Here is a 12,986-nt window from a genome sequence, read left to right as displayed (position 1 = left end):
GGATGCATTCATGCTCCCTCCCCATGCGGCAGTGCGTGCAGGGCCCGTTAAAGGGCAAACCGGGAGTCCCTGGCCCTAGAGCGGCGGCATGTAGGTCAAACTCCCCGGACGAGGTCAGTGGAAGGGCATGCTGTGTAAGTTTGCGCTTTGCAGTCCCCTCTCACTGGGCCTCAACTGCCTGCATATCCTCACCTGAGAGGGTTACCTGCCAAGGCCTGTGCCAAGTTTCCCACTTCTGAAGCTCAATAAAGTTGTGGCCAATTTGAACCCATACTCTGGTCTCTTGTGTTATCATTTGGGGAAAGGGGTAGGCACCACAGACAGGGTTTAGCGCGTGTGCCCGCAAACAAGGACAGGAGAAAAACAACATTCAAATTTCTGTTTTAAGACCGCCTTTTTTGTGATGTAGGTGTGATGTATCTGAGGGATGGTCTTAGGTTACACCCCTTCTGTGATGTACTGGTATGTATGATGTTTCAGGGGGTGGTCTTGATCCACAGGGGGGCAATTTCAAAAGTCTGGATAAGGCCTTGCACACCATCTTTCTGGGTCCCTCCCTTCTCCTGCAAGTGAGGGGAACACCCTGTTGCAACAGTTCAATCAAGGCCAAGCCCACAGGCTGCTGTTTTGCTCCAAGTTATCCTGGTTGGTGTCTTTGTTTTTGTCCAAGGGAGCCCTCGGATTTCTCCCTTGAGACCCCCAGGGCTGGACTCGAGGGATGACTGCCGACCCCCCCGCTCCACTGCATGGCGCCCCTCCCGCCCCTCCTCCCAGGGAGAGGCCTCGTCCCAGGCGCTTGTCAAGGGGAAGCCCAGGGAAGCCCAGCGCTGGTTGCCTTTCCTTGCCCGCAGGGGTCTCCACCCCTCACTTTCTGTGCAGACCCGATTCTATGCTTGGCTGCGCTCGGGAGTCAAAGCCCCCTCCAGGGCTGTCTTTAGCATATGCGCTACCAGGGTGCAAAGACCCGCCCATTGCCCCCAAATTTAGTTAATTTCAGTGCACAGCACTGTTGAGAATTGTTAACGGAGAAATCTGAGTCTCCCTTGGACAAAAAACAAGGACACCGGGCAGGAATAGCAGAGCAAAACAGCAGCCAGTCGGCTTGGTCTTTTTTTTTTTTTTAAAAAAAAGATATTTATTAGAAGATTAAAAATTACAGAAAAAAGAAAAAAGAAAAACAATAAATTTTTTTACAAAACATACACCATAATACATAAAAAGAAAAACACACACACACAAATACAACAATACAACAAAAAGAAACAGAAACACTAAAACACACATCCAATATTCCATATCTTTACCTTTCATTTACTTGTTTCATCGACCTCCTCTCACCTCCCTTTTTTGTATTCTAGTTCAATTAACTATGTCAGCAAATTCTTTCCATCTTTCTCAATTTTTGTTCTATAATTTATCTTAACGGTCTAACCTTAAATTTTTTCATTTTGGCCCATTATCGATCAGCTTTTACTTAATTCTTTATTACATTTCTGCTAAAACCATATAACTTCGTTCCAGCATCCTTCTAACATTCATTAATTTTGCAATGTTTTTGTAAATATACTTTAAATTTTTTCCAATTTCTTCCACCGACTCTTCTCCCCGGTCTCGGATTCTGCCAGTCATTTCCTCCAATTCCATGTAGTCCATCAGCTTCATCTGCCATTCTTCCCTGGTGGGTAGATCTTGTGTCTTCCAGTGCTTTGCAATAAGTATTCTTGCTGCTGTTGTAGCATATAAATAAAGTTCTATCCTTCTTTGGCACCAATTGGCCGACCATGCCCAGGAGGAAGGCCTCTGGTTTCTTCAGGAAGGTATATTTCAATACCTTTTCCATTTCATTGTAGATCATCTCCCAGAATGCCTTAATCTTTGGGCATGTCCACCAAAGGTGAAAAAATGTACCTTCAGTTTCATTACATTTCCAACATTTGTTATCGGGCAAATGATAAATTTTTGCAAGCTTGACTGGTGTTATGTACCACCTATAGATCATTTTCATTAAATTCTCTTTTAAGGCATTACATGCTGTAAACTTCATACCAGTGGTCCATAACTGTTCCCAGTCAGCCATCATAATATTATGTCCAACATCTTGTGCCCATTTAATTATAGCAGATTTCACCGTTTCGTCTTGGGTATTCCATTTCAACAGCAAGTTATACATTCTTGACAAATTCTTAACTTTAGGGTCTAACAATTCTGTTTCCAATTTTGATTTTTCCACCTGGAAGCCTAATTTTTTGTCCAAATTATATGCCTCCATTATTTGATAATAATGGAGCCAATCTCGTACTCTGTTTTTTAATTTTTCAAAGCTCTGCAGTTTTAATCTGTCACCCTCTTGTTCCAAAATTTCCCAATATTTACGCCATTTGGCCTCCATATTGAGTTTTTTCTGTGCCTTCGCTTCCATTGGTGACAACCATCTTGGGGTTTTCCCCCCCTAACAAATCCTTATATTTTATCCAAACATTAAACAATGCTTTTCTAACAATATGATTTTTAAATGCTTTGTGTACTTTTACCTTATCGTACCACAAATATGCATGCCAACCAAATACATTGTTAAAACCTTCTAAATCCAACACTTCAGTATTTTCAAGAAGCAGCCATTCTCTCAGCCAGCAAAAAGCAGCTGATTCATGATAAAGTTTAAGGTCTGGCAGGGCAAATCCACCCCTTTCTTTAGCATCCGTTAATATCTTAAATTTTATTCGAGGCTTCTTGCCCTGCCAAACAAATCTAGAAATATCCTTCTGCCACTTCTTGAAACAATCCATCTTATCCAAAATTTGCAATGTTTGGAACAAAAATAACATCCTTGGCAGCACATTCATTTTTATCACAGCAATTCGGCCTAACAATGATAACTTCAAATTTGTCCATACTTCTAAATCCTTTTTTCACTTCAGTCCAACATTTTTCATAACTATCCTTGAATAAGTTCACATTTTTAGCAGTCATGTTAACCCCTAAGTATTTCACTTTTTTAACCAATGTTAGTCCTGTCTCCTCCTGAAACTTCTCTCTCTCATTCATAGTTACATTTTTCTCTAGAACCTTGGTTTTCATCTTATTCAACTTGAAACCTGCAACCTGTCCAAATTCTTGAATCAGTTCCAATACCCTTTTAGTACTGGATTCTGGCTCCTGTAAGGTCAATACTAAATCATGAGCAAATGCTTTCAATTTGTACTGTTTAGCTCCCACCTGTATACCTTTAACCTCTTGGTCCTTTTTAATCATGTTTAGCAAAACCTCTAGGACCGATATAAAAAGCAATGGAGAAATTGGACAACCTTGTTGTGTCCCTTTTTCAATCTTAAACTCTTCTGTCATCACATTATTCACAATTAATTTTGCCTTTTGTTCTGAATAAATTGCACCTATACCATTTTCAAAGCCTTGTCCTACCCCCATCCCCTGTAGATTCTTCTTCATAAAACTCCAAGAAATATTGTCAAAGGCTTTCTCTGCATCCACAAATATCAAGACTGCTTTAGTATTAATATTCACTTGCAGTTTTTCTAGAATATTAATTATATTCCTCGTATTGTCAGACAAATGTCTGCCCGGGAGAAAGCCCGCTTGGTCTGTATGAATTTCTTCTGCTAACACCTTTTTTAGTCTTTTAGCCAAAATATCTGTGGAAATTTTGTAATCCACATTAAGCAGCGATATAGGGCGGTAGTTCTTGAGCTGTGTCTTTTCAGTCTCTGTTTTCGGTATAAGTGTAATGTAAGCTTCCTTCCACGACTCTGGTGCCTGTCTTCCTTCCAATATTTCATTGCAGACTTCCTTCAATGGTTGTATTAACCATTCTTTCAAAGATCTGTAATATCTTGAAGTCAAACCATCTGGTCCTGGGAGATTTGCCTAATTGCATGTTTTGGATGGCCCCTTCCACCTCCTGATCCGTTATCTTATAGTTCAACATTAACTGTTTTTCCTGAGAGATTTTACGTAGTCCATTCTTTTTAAAAAATTGATCAATATCCATTTCTTTTTGCTTCTCCTGTGTATAAAGTTGTTTGAAGTTCAAATATATAAAAGGACGTCATATAGAGGAGGGAGAAAGGTTGTTTTCTGCTGCTCCAGAGAAGCGGACACGGAGCAATGGAGCCAAACTACAAGAAAGAAGATTCCACCTAAACCTTATGTGATAAATGTAGGGGTTACTCGTGTGCAAGTTGGTGCCACTCCTGGCTAGGTTGCCTGGTTAAACCTTTTCTGTCTGGACAGCCCTGCACTTCGTGGCTGTTTCTTAAACCTCTTCCAACATAAAAGTTGTTTGACACCCAGTCTCCTCCTCCTCTCCCTGCGCGGAAGTCTTCTGCGCAGGGAGGGCGTGGGTAGCGGAGGACCCGTGCTCTCCTCGCTGATCTCCGGCGAGGAGTCCTGGAGCCCCCTCGCCGATTCCCCCATCTGCCCCCCTTCTCCACTGGTGTTACGCTGATTTCTTTCCCCAGCTGGTGAGCCACCTCTCCCCCTGCTGGGCCCTTCTCCAGCATCGCTTGAGAGCCTACCCCCGCCTCTGGCTCCGATGTCAGTTCCCTGACACATTAGGAAGAACTTCCTGACAGTAAGAGCTGTTTGACAGTGGAATTTGCTGCCCAGGAGTGTGGTGGAGTCTCCTACTTTGGAGGTCTTTAAGCAGAGGCTTGACAACCATATGTCAGGAGTGCTCTGATGGTGTTTCCTGCTTGGCAGGGGGTTGGACTCGATGGCCCTTGTGGTCTCTTCCAACTCTAGGATTCTATGATTCTAAGTATCTCTGAAAACACTTCCTAATCTCCACTGGGTTCTGTATATTCTTTCCTTCCACTTCCAAGTTCGTAATAGTATTGAGTTTTTGTCTTTTTTTCATCTGCCAGGCCAACAATTTTCCACACTTATTTGCCGATTCAAATGTCTTTTGCCTCATCTGTTTGATCTTCCATTCTATTTCCTGATTCATCAGCTTCATATATTGTGTTTGGTATAGCTTTATCTCTTTCAGGATCTCCTGTGACTTTGGTTTTGCTCTCAATTTTTTCTCTCCTTCCTCCAGGATTTTATCCTTTTTTTCATTCTGAATTCTCTTCTTAATTGCATTCTGTTGTATTAGGAATCCTCTCATAACCGCTTTACTTGCATCCCAAATTACTCTTTTTTCCACTGTAGTATTCCTATTTATCTCAAAATAATCTCTTAGAGTTTTTTGGGCCTTCTTAGTCACCTCTTCATTCCTAAAAAAAAGTATCATTCATTCTCCATCTAAAGGAACCAATTGACGTCAATTTCATTTCCATCTTCACAGCATTATGGTCAGAGCAAGTTTTAGGAGAAATCTCCGTTTTGCAGATCTTCGGAACCGGTCCCCTGGTTACCAGGTAATTTCTGCCAGGATGGCATTTAAAAGGGAATTTGGGTTGCCTGCCACTGGGAGGCACTGTATCACAAATTGGTTAACGAGTCTCAAATCTTGGACTAAGCGGTAGCGCACTGGGGTCCCCCCCCCAACGGTTTTTTTAATCGGAAGTAAGGGTATTACAAGGAAAGGCGCAATGAACTAGAATTCCCTTCTCTGGGAAATCATTTATCATGGGATCTCAAGCCTTTAATAGCCTCTTTAGGTACAGGGGATTGTTGACTACATGGGTATGGTAGATCTGTCTGACAGGTAATCTTGACTGGCGTGGCTGATTTGAAAAGTCCTACTGAGGTGGATTCTGTTCCCCATAGCCAGGGGGGCTCCTCCTCTTCTAACTCTGAGGGAAGGTCAGGGAATTGGTGCTCTGTTTTTGTTTCCTGTATTATTCCTTGGAAGGCAAAGACAGACGCTTCAGGCATATGTTCCTCACAAGCAGAGAGCTCCTCCACATCTGAGAGGGCAGAGTGGGGGGCAAAGAGCCCGGGTAGCGGGGGGCAGGTCTGAGGGGTCTAGTCCCTGCTCTGGTTCTCTTCAATACTCACCCCTCTGGTAGAGATGTGGAACCACAGCACATCTGCAAAGAGAAGGACATGGGGACAGGTGAGTCCCTCCCTGAGCACCTGGCAAGGCTATTCCAAGAGTTTTCTCCCGCATTCCAAGTCTTAATACAGGGGAGGGACACCCCAGGCCTTGGGGGTCAATCCTGGCCTCCTTCCCCCAGAACGTGGTTCCCCAGGGAAGGTGCCCCTCCAGCTGACAACTGCCCCACAGCCCAGCCCCCTGCTTCCTTATCAGACCCCACAAATGGGGTGGCCACTGGGGGGGGTTGGCTTTCCAGCCGCTGGCCAAGATGGACCTTTGGTTCGGATGCAGCCATCTGGCTCTTTGCATCTTTTGACTAGGGACGCGGGTGGCGCTGTGGGTAAAACCTCAGTGCCTAGGACTTGCCGATCGTATGGTCGGCGGTTCGAATCCCCGCGGCGGGGTGAGCTCCCGTTGCTCGGTCCCAGCTCCTGCCCACCTAGCAGTTCGAAAGCACTCTTAAGTGCAAGTAGATAAATAGGGACCGCTTTACAGTGGGAAGGTAAACGGTGTTTCCGTGTGCTGCGCTGGTCTGGCTCGCCAGGTGCGGCTTCGTCACGCTGACCCGGAAGTGTCTTCGGACGGCGCTGGCTCACGGCCTCTAGAGCGAGATGAGCACGCAACCCTAGAGTCGGACACGACTGGCCTGTACGGGCAGGGATACCGATACCTTTACCTTTATCTTTTGACTAGCTGCCCCCATGCCCATTCCTGCCCTCCTCTGCCCCAAAAAGGAGGGCCACTTGCTCACCTGGCACCACGGGCTGCTCCAGGCCTTGCTGGGGGGGGGCACCCTTTTGCAGCCTCTGAACAGGGGCCTTAAGCACCTGATCCTAGAAGGGATGAGTGGAGAGAGAGCGACTCAGAAGCCGGCAGCCCCAATTCTTGGGGGGTGTTTGTTTGTGAGGAGGGGCGTCTGGAGAAGACAAGGAACCACCGCTGAATTGGCAGAACAGAAATACGTATGTGGAACCTAATTGATCCTTGCTGGCCCATCATGACCAATTCCTTCTGTCTCTCTGCAGTTCAGTGACCTGAAAGGGCATCATCAGAGCCTGAAAGAGGCAGCCCAGAGCACGAAGGGCTGGCAGAGAGAGAAAGGGGGCCCCAAGTGCTCTGGGTTCAAGAGCTACGGCCATGCCAGGACCCAGAGAGCCTGGCTCCCTCATTCATGCAGTCAAGCAGTATATAAATTTCATGAAACAAATGAAATAAACAGGGAGAGGGGAGAGCTTTGGGTCATTATTAACATGGATGGGAACTTATTCTCATAATGTTTAATTGGTTGGTGAAATTGGAAGCCACAAGATGTGGCAAGGACAACAGGCTTGACAGTTTGGAACAGGGGTCACTTCTCTTCACAGGAGGAGGAGGAGGAGAGTATCTCTGGTTATAATCAGACCTAGCTGTCTAGAGCTTCCAGCTAGAGTCTAGCATGGAAGGTACCTGCGAGAGGACAGGCCGCAGGAGTGGGCTGTTGCTGGTGGGCTTCCTGGAGACATCTGCTTGGCCTTGGCTCTGGGTGGAAGCCCCTTCTCCGGCTATGCCATATCCCTTGCTATATCCAACACTCCAGCCCAAAGGAAAGAGAAGCATTGCCAGACGTTCAAGGGCTGCTCTGCCTCATCTTCTTAGGAGAGCCCTGCCCTTCCTGGAGAGGGAGGAGACCCCTAGGAGGGACCTCCAAGTCCCAAGGGGTCCCAGAAGAGGAGCAGAACCTGAGGGAGGGGGTGGAGTCTTCCTTGGAGTCAGAGAGACCCCCAGGAAGGGGGAGAAGGGGGAGCTGGCGTTGGGCAGCTGGAGAGAAGCAAGATGGAGCCAGGCAGAGGTGTAGTGGTTGGAGGGCTGGACTAGGAGGACCTGGGAGAGCAGGGTTCGAATCCCCACACAGTCATGAAGCTCCCTGGTGGACCTTGGGCCAGCCTGGCCTACTTGGCAGGGCTGCTGAGAAGATAAAAATTGGTGGCCGGGAGAACCATGAAGGCCACCTGGAGCTCCTGGGAGGAAAGTGGGCTAGGAATGTCATAATAAATGATGAGAGAAGAGAGAAAAGGGGAAGGCATGGAAAGAGTGTGGAGGAGCTGAGCAAAAAATAAAAGTAAAAAGCAAAACAAAAGTGTTAAAATAAAAAGTAAAATAATAAATAAAATAAAATGAATCAAATAAAAGTAATAAATCAAAATAAGAAACTGGAAAAATAACAATAAACCAAACACTTCTCCTTATCTTCTCCAACCGCCACGAACTCCTCTCTCCTCCACTCCCCTCACTCCTAACCCACAATGGCTGCCTGAAAGTCAGTGGCTTTTAAAGGAGAAGCAAGAGGAGGGCGGGTCCTTGTCACCGTGGCAACCCCCTCACCTGGACCTGGGCCCACCTGGTGATGCTCCTCCTTCAGACCTCGGAGACCCCTGCTGCTCCGCCGGCCCCTGGGCTGCATCTGCCTTTCACCTCCTTCTTCCTGCAGCCCCATTCCCCAAGGGAGACCAGCCCCACATCCTCCCAGGCAGGCCAGGGGTCTCCACAGCGCAGGATTGGACCATCAACTTTGCATTCAGAATTTCCATCCTGGGCGGCATCTCCGGGGGGGGGGGCTGACAATGTGTCCCCCCCCTCCGAACCCTGGAGAGCAGCTGCCGGTCAGTGCAGGTGATGCGGGTCCTAGTCCAGCCATTACACTGGCTCCTCCTCCTGGAATTAATCTAATATCCTTTAGAGATCAGAGAGACCTTTGTCTAGTTCAAGAAGGGTACTGAGCCGCTGGAAGGGCAGCAGAGGGGGGCAGCCAGGAGGATCAAGGGTCTGGAGACCAAGCCTGATGAGGAACGGTTGAGGCAGTTGGGTATGTTTGGCCTGGGGAAGAGGAGACTGAGAGGAGAGCCATCTTCCAATATCTCAAGGGCTGCCAGAAGGACCAAGCTTGTCTTCTGCTGCTCCAGATGGGAGGGCAGGAAAGGAGATTCAGACTAAACATCAGGAAGAACTTTCTGATGCCCAGTCTCTCTGGGATGGCGGTGGACTCTCCTTCCTTGGAGGCTCTTAAGCAGAAGTTGGATGGCCACCTGTGAGGGATTCTTCACCCGTGACTCCTGCATTGCAGGGGGCTGGACTAGATGACCCTCGGGTCCCTTTCCAGCTCTACAATTCTGACTCTAGGAATCCATGCCTGGAAGTGCAACCTGGAGGAGCTCTTCCAGAAGGGACGCCCTCCTCAGGCCGCATCCTGCTCTGACCCACACGAGGCAAAGGGCTCAGTCTGGAGAGCAAAGCTCTGGTGGTGCATCAGCCTTTCAGAAACCTTATTTAATGGGAAGTGAACAAGTCATCTTTTGCAAAGGTTCATGGAAGTTCTAGGAGCTAGTCTGGACCAATATCCCCCTTTCCCCCCATTTTGGGAGGGATGACCTGCTCTGTGTCGCGTATTCCACGCGACGTTTTCAGCGAAAAACTGCAGACTTATCCAGTATCCTGCGAATCCCAACACTCTGAACCCTCTCCTCCTCCGTGTTGCAGGTCATGCAGTCCTTTGGGGGGAAAACCACCATGCCAGAACCATCCTAACCAAGAAACGCTGCCTTTTCCAAGGACACCAAGACTGAGAAAGTGCCTCTGCCTTTTCCGGATGCTGTGGGTGGGTGGGGGGACAGAGTCTTCTTAGCCAGTGTGGTTCAGGGACGGCCTTCCGATGCTGCAAAGGCTGCTGGGGGCAGCCCACCCTCCCGGATCGTTCCCCCCAGACCCTGGCCACCCTGCCTCAGATCGGCCTCGGGAGTCCCCACAGCTGCAATATGGGGAGCGTATAGCACTGGCGAACTTTACAGGGTTCTTGTATCCACACAGGACTGCTCAGCATCCGAAAGTGCCTGGCAAATGTGGAGCCTTCCCTTTCCTTGTGGGGAACATCTGCAGCGCATCAGGAGGCCTCCCTCCGCTTCCTTTCTTCTCTCTCCTGCGGCCAAAGGGGCCATGCTGGATACCAAAGAGGCAGAGTAGACCCTGGCCCTTTGAGGCACCCTGGGACAATGGATCAAAATAATTCTGATTTGATCTTAAAAGAAAATGCCAATCAAGCTTTCTTAGTTCAATGTTATTCCAGGGGGCGCATGAGACCCTCCCCCCACCCTGATTTGACTGCCTAGGGGCCTTCCTCCACATGGTGTAATCCAGCCCTGCCCCATGAACTGGCCTCATCCTCTTCTATTTTTAATTATTATTTATTAAAGATTTTGTTGATTTACAAAAGTGTGTGCATTGTCTCTCTGCCGTATTTCCCCCCCAATGTAACATTTTACAAATCACTTTCATTTGTTGAGACATTAGGAAGAAAAGGGGGAAAGAGGTGGGGGGGGAGATGGGGGGGTCGGGTGACAATGTTCTATTTTACTTAATATATGTGGGGTTTGGTGTCAGCGTCGCTTGTGCCGGTTCTCTGCTGTTCACTTGTGTTCCTTTGGTGGTGAGAGAGATTGGGGCTGGCCTAGGGTGTGGTTGTTCATTTGTGGTTGGCTGTGGTGGTCTTTGTTTTCGTGTGTGAGTGGAGTGGGTGGGTGTTTTGGATCTGGTTAGCCATACTGATTTGTATGCTGTTGGTGGATTTTTGTCATTGTCTTGTTGGGCTGTGTGTGTGATAAAGGGGAGCCATACCGGGGTGAAGGCATCTTCTTCTATTTGTCCCCGTGTCAGTTTCAGTTTATTGGTTAATTTTTCTAGTAGGGCTGTTTCCCATCCTATTTGGTAGCCTCACCCTCTTTTTAGCCACCCAGGTGGGGGGCCATCCCTGCCTCCTGCAGGAGGGAGTTCAGTGGTTCAACTCTGCACCCCATAAAGAAGCGCTTTCTTTTCTCTGTGCCTCCCTCTCTCAACAGTCTTTCTTGTTGGATTGCAGAGGTGGGGTTTTCGGTTTCATTTCTTGCCTTTATCTGACTCCAAACGTTTGTGTCTGGCTTCAGCCTCTGAAACAAGCTGGCTCCGTCTTCCACGAGGTGCCCTTCAGAGCTGGCAGGGGAGGGAGGGCTGCTTCCCTGTTCTTCTTCTGCTGCAGGTTTCGAACTCCTCTCCTCCCTGGCTCCATTGGCCAACCATCCCTGAAATTGCGCCAAGAGTTGCGCTTTGACGCACCTGCCATTTAGGGGGGTCTGGACTGCTGCTCTTCTTGTCATTTTAATTTTGGCAAACCGTCTATTGGAACCAATCGGTTCTCTGCCGAAACCTGACTTCTTCAAGAACAAAACATGTCGCGCCAGGGAAAAGGTTAGCACGGAATTTTACGAGAGCACTGGGGGAGCTGGGTACAAAAAGAGTGGCATGTGGGGGGGGCTGTGAAGCCTGGCATAACACGGCATTCGAGAGGGACCATCCGAGACAACTTTGCTCTTCTGTAGCAACATCTGGGCCTTTTGACTTGATAGAAAAGGCAAGGAAGAGGTCCCACAAGAGAGCTGCACAAATTGGCACATGGGAAATACTAGAAGATGCAAAGCTGAAGGTTGGATGATTCGGGGGAAACCAAGGGAAGACCTTTTCCAGGCAACATAAGAACCCCCTGCTTCTTGCTTCTGCCATGCTTATGGGTCTCAGTTCCCCACAGGCACCTGGCTGACCCCTGGGAAAAGAGGAGGCCGGATTCTGATGCCCTGCGGGGCTCATGTTAGGTTCTTGGGTTCTCATGCCAAGAAGTCAGGAGTCATTTGCCCTCCCCGCCCCATCCCAGAATGACCATCTCCTTCAGCTGCCTCTTGGCAAACTGAGCAAGGCTGCCCCCACCCTGATGCCTCCTCTTTGCCTCCCCCAGAATGAACTTTATGTTGGAGCTTGAAAGCCTCTCTACCCCCGTCCGTCCACCAGCTCTGTTTCCTTCCATGGAGCTGGCATGGCTGACTCTTCGTGACCCCATGGACCAGAGCACACCAGGCACTCCTGCCTAGGACCCTTGTACCTATGGGACCGCCTCTCCTGGTATGTCCCACGGAGGAACTTACAGTCTTCAAACAAAAACATCTTGGAGGTCCCGGGCCACAGGGAGGTTAGGCTGGCCTCAACCAGAGCCGGGGCTTTTTTGGCTGTGGCTCCGACTTGGCGGAACGCTCTGCCTCATGAGACCAGGGCCCTGCAGGACTTGACATCTTTCCGCAGGGCCTGGAAGACGGAGCTGTTCCACTGGGCCTTTGGCCAAGGCACAGTCTGACCCCCTCCTTTGGTAATCCTCACAGAACTCTAGTCCAATGGTTGCCATTAATTTGATTTTGAATTGATTTTAGAATGAATTGGTTTTAGAATGCTGTGTTACTTTTACTGCTGTTAGCTGCTCTGAGCCCGGCTTCACCTGGGGAGGGCGGGATATAAATAAAATTTTATTTATTTATATTATTATTCCACTGCCTCCCGCAGTTTGGTCAGACTCATGCTGGTAGCTTCGAGCTAGGATGCAGCTCTTCCCAGGTCTGCGCTCTATGAGCAGCTGCAACAACAGGGGCGACTCTCCCTCCCTCCGTTTATGCTCCTCACAGCCAGAGACTGCGCCTGCACGGAAGCTCCCTCTGCCCTTCCCTCTTCAGTCCCCTCCTGGTTCTGGGAGATGGAGGTTCAGGAGAAGGTGGGGAAGCCCCTGGCCCTTCCCTGGCCTGGCCTGCCTCATCTTCCTCTTCCTCCAGCTCTGAAGCGTCCCCTGCCTCCGACTCTTGCCTCCCGACTGGCCCAGTTCCCCACAAATCACTGCCCCCCTCTTTCACGCCAGACTCCAGCCCCTCTTCCCGTGTAGGGTCCTGCCAGCCCCTGCCAGCAGGGCTGCATCTTCTGCCTTCACTGACCCCCTTTTCCTAGTGGCAGCTGCCACCCTCTGCACAGAGGAGGAGGAGGAGATCACCCCTCCTCCCCCCCCCCGCAAATCTCCCTTCATCCCTCTCTCCAAAACTCAGAGAGAGAGATCAAAAGGCAGCTTCAAGGGGAAGCCAAGAAAGGGAAAGTGTGAAGAGCCCCCAGGCCAAGC

The sequence above is a fragment of the Podarcis vaucheri genome, assembly GCF_965113315.1.
Source record: "Podarcis vaucheri genome assembly, chromosome: 4".
Taxonomy (NCBI): domain Eukaryota; kingdom Metazoa; phylum Chordata; class Lepidosauria; order Squamata; family Lacertidae; genus Podarcis; species Podarcis vaucheri.
The sequence above is the reverse complement of the archived record's forward strand: the minus strand, read 5'-3'. Positions refer to the sequence as shown.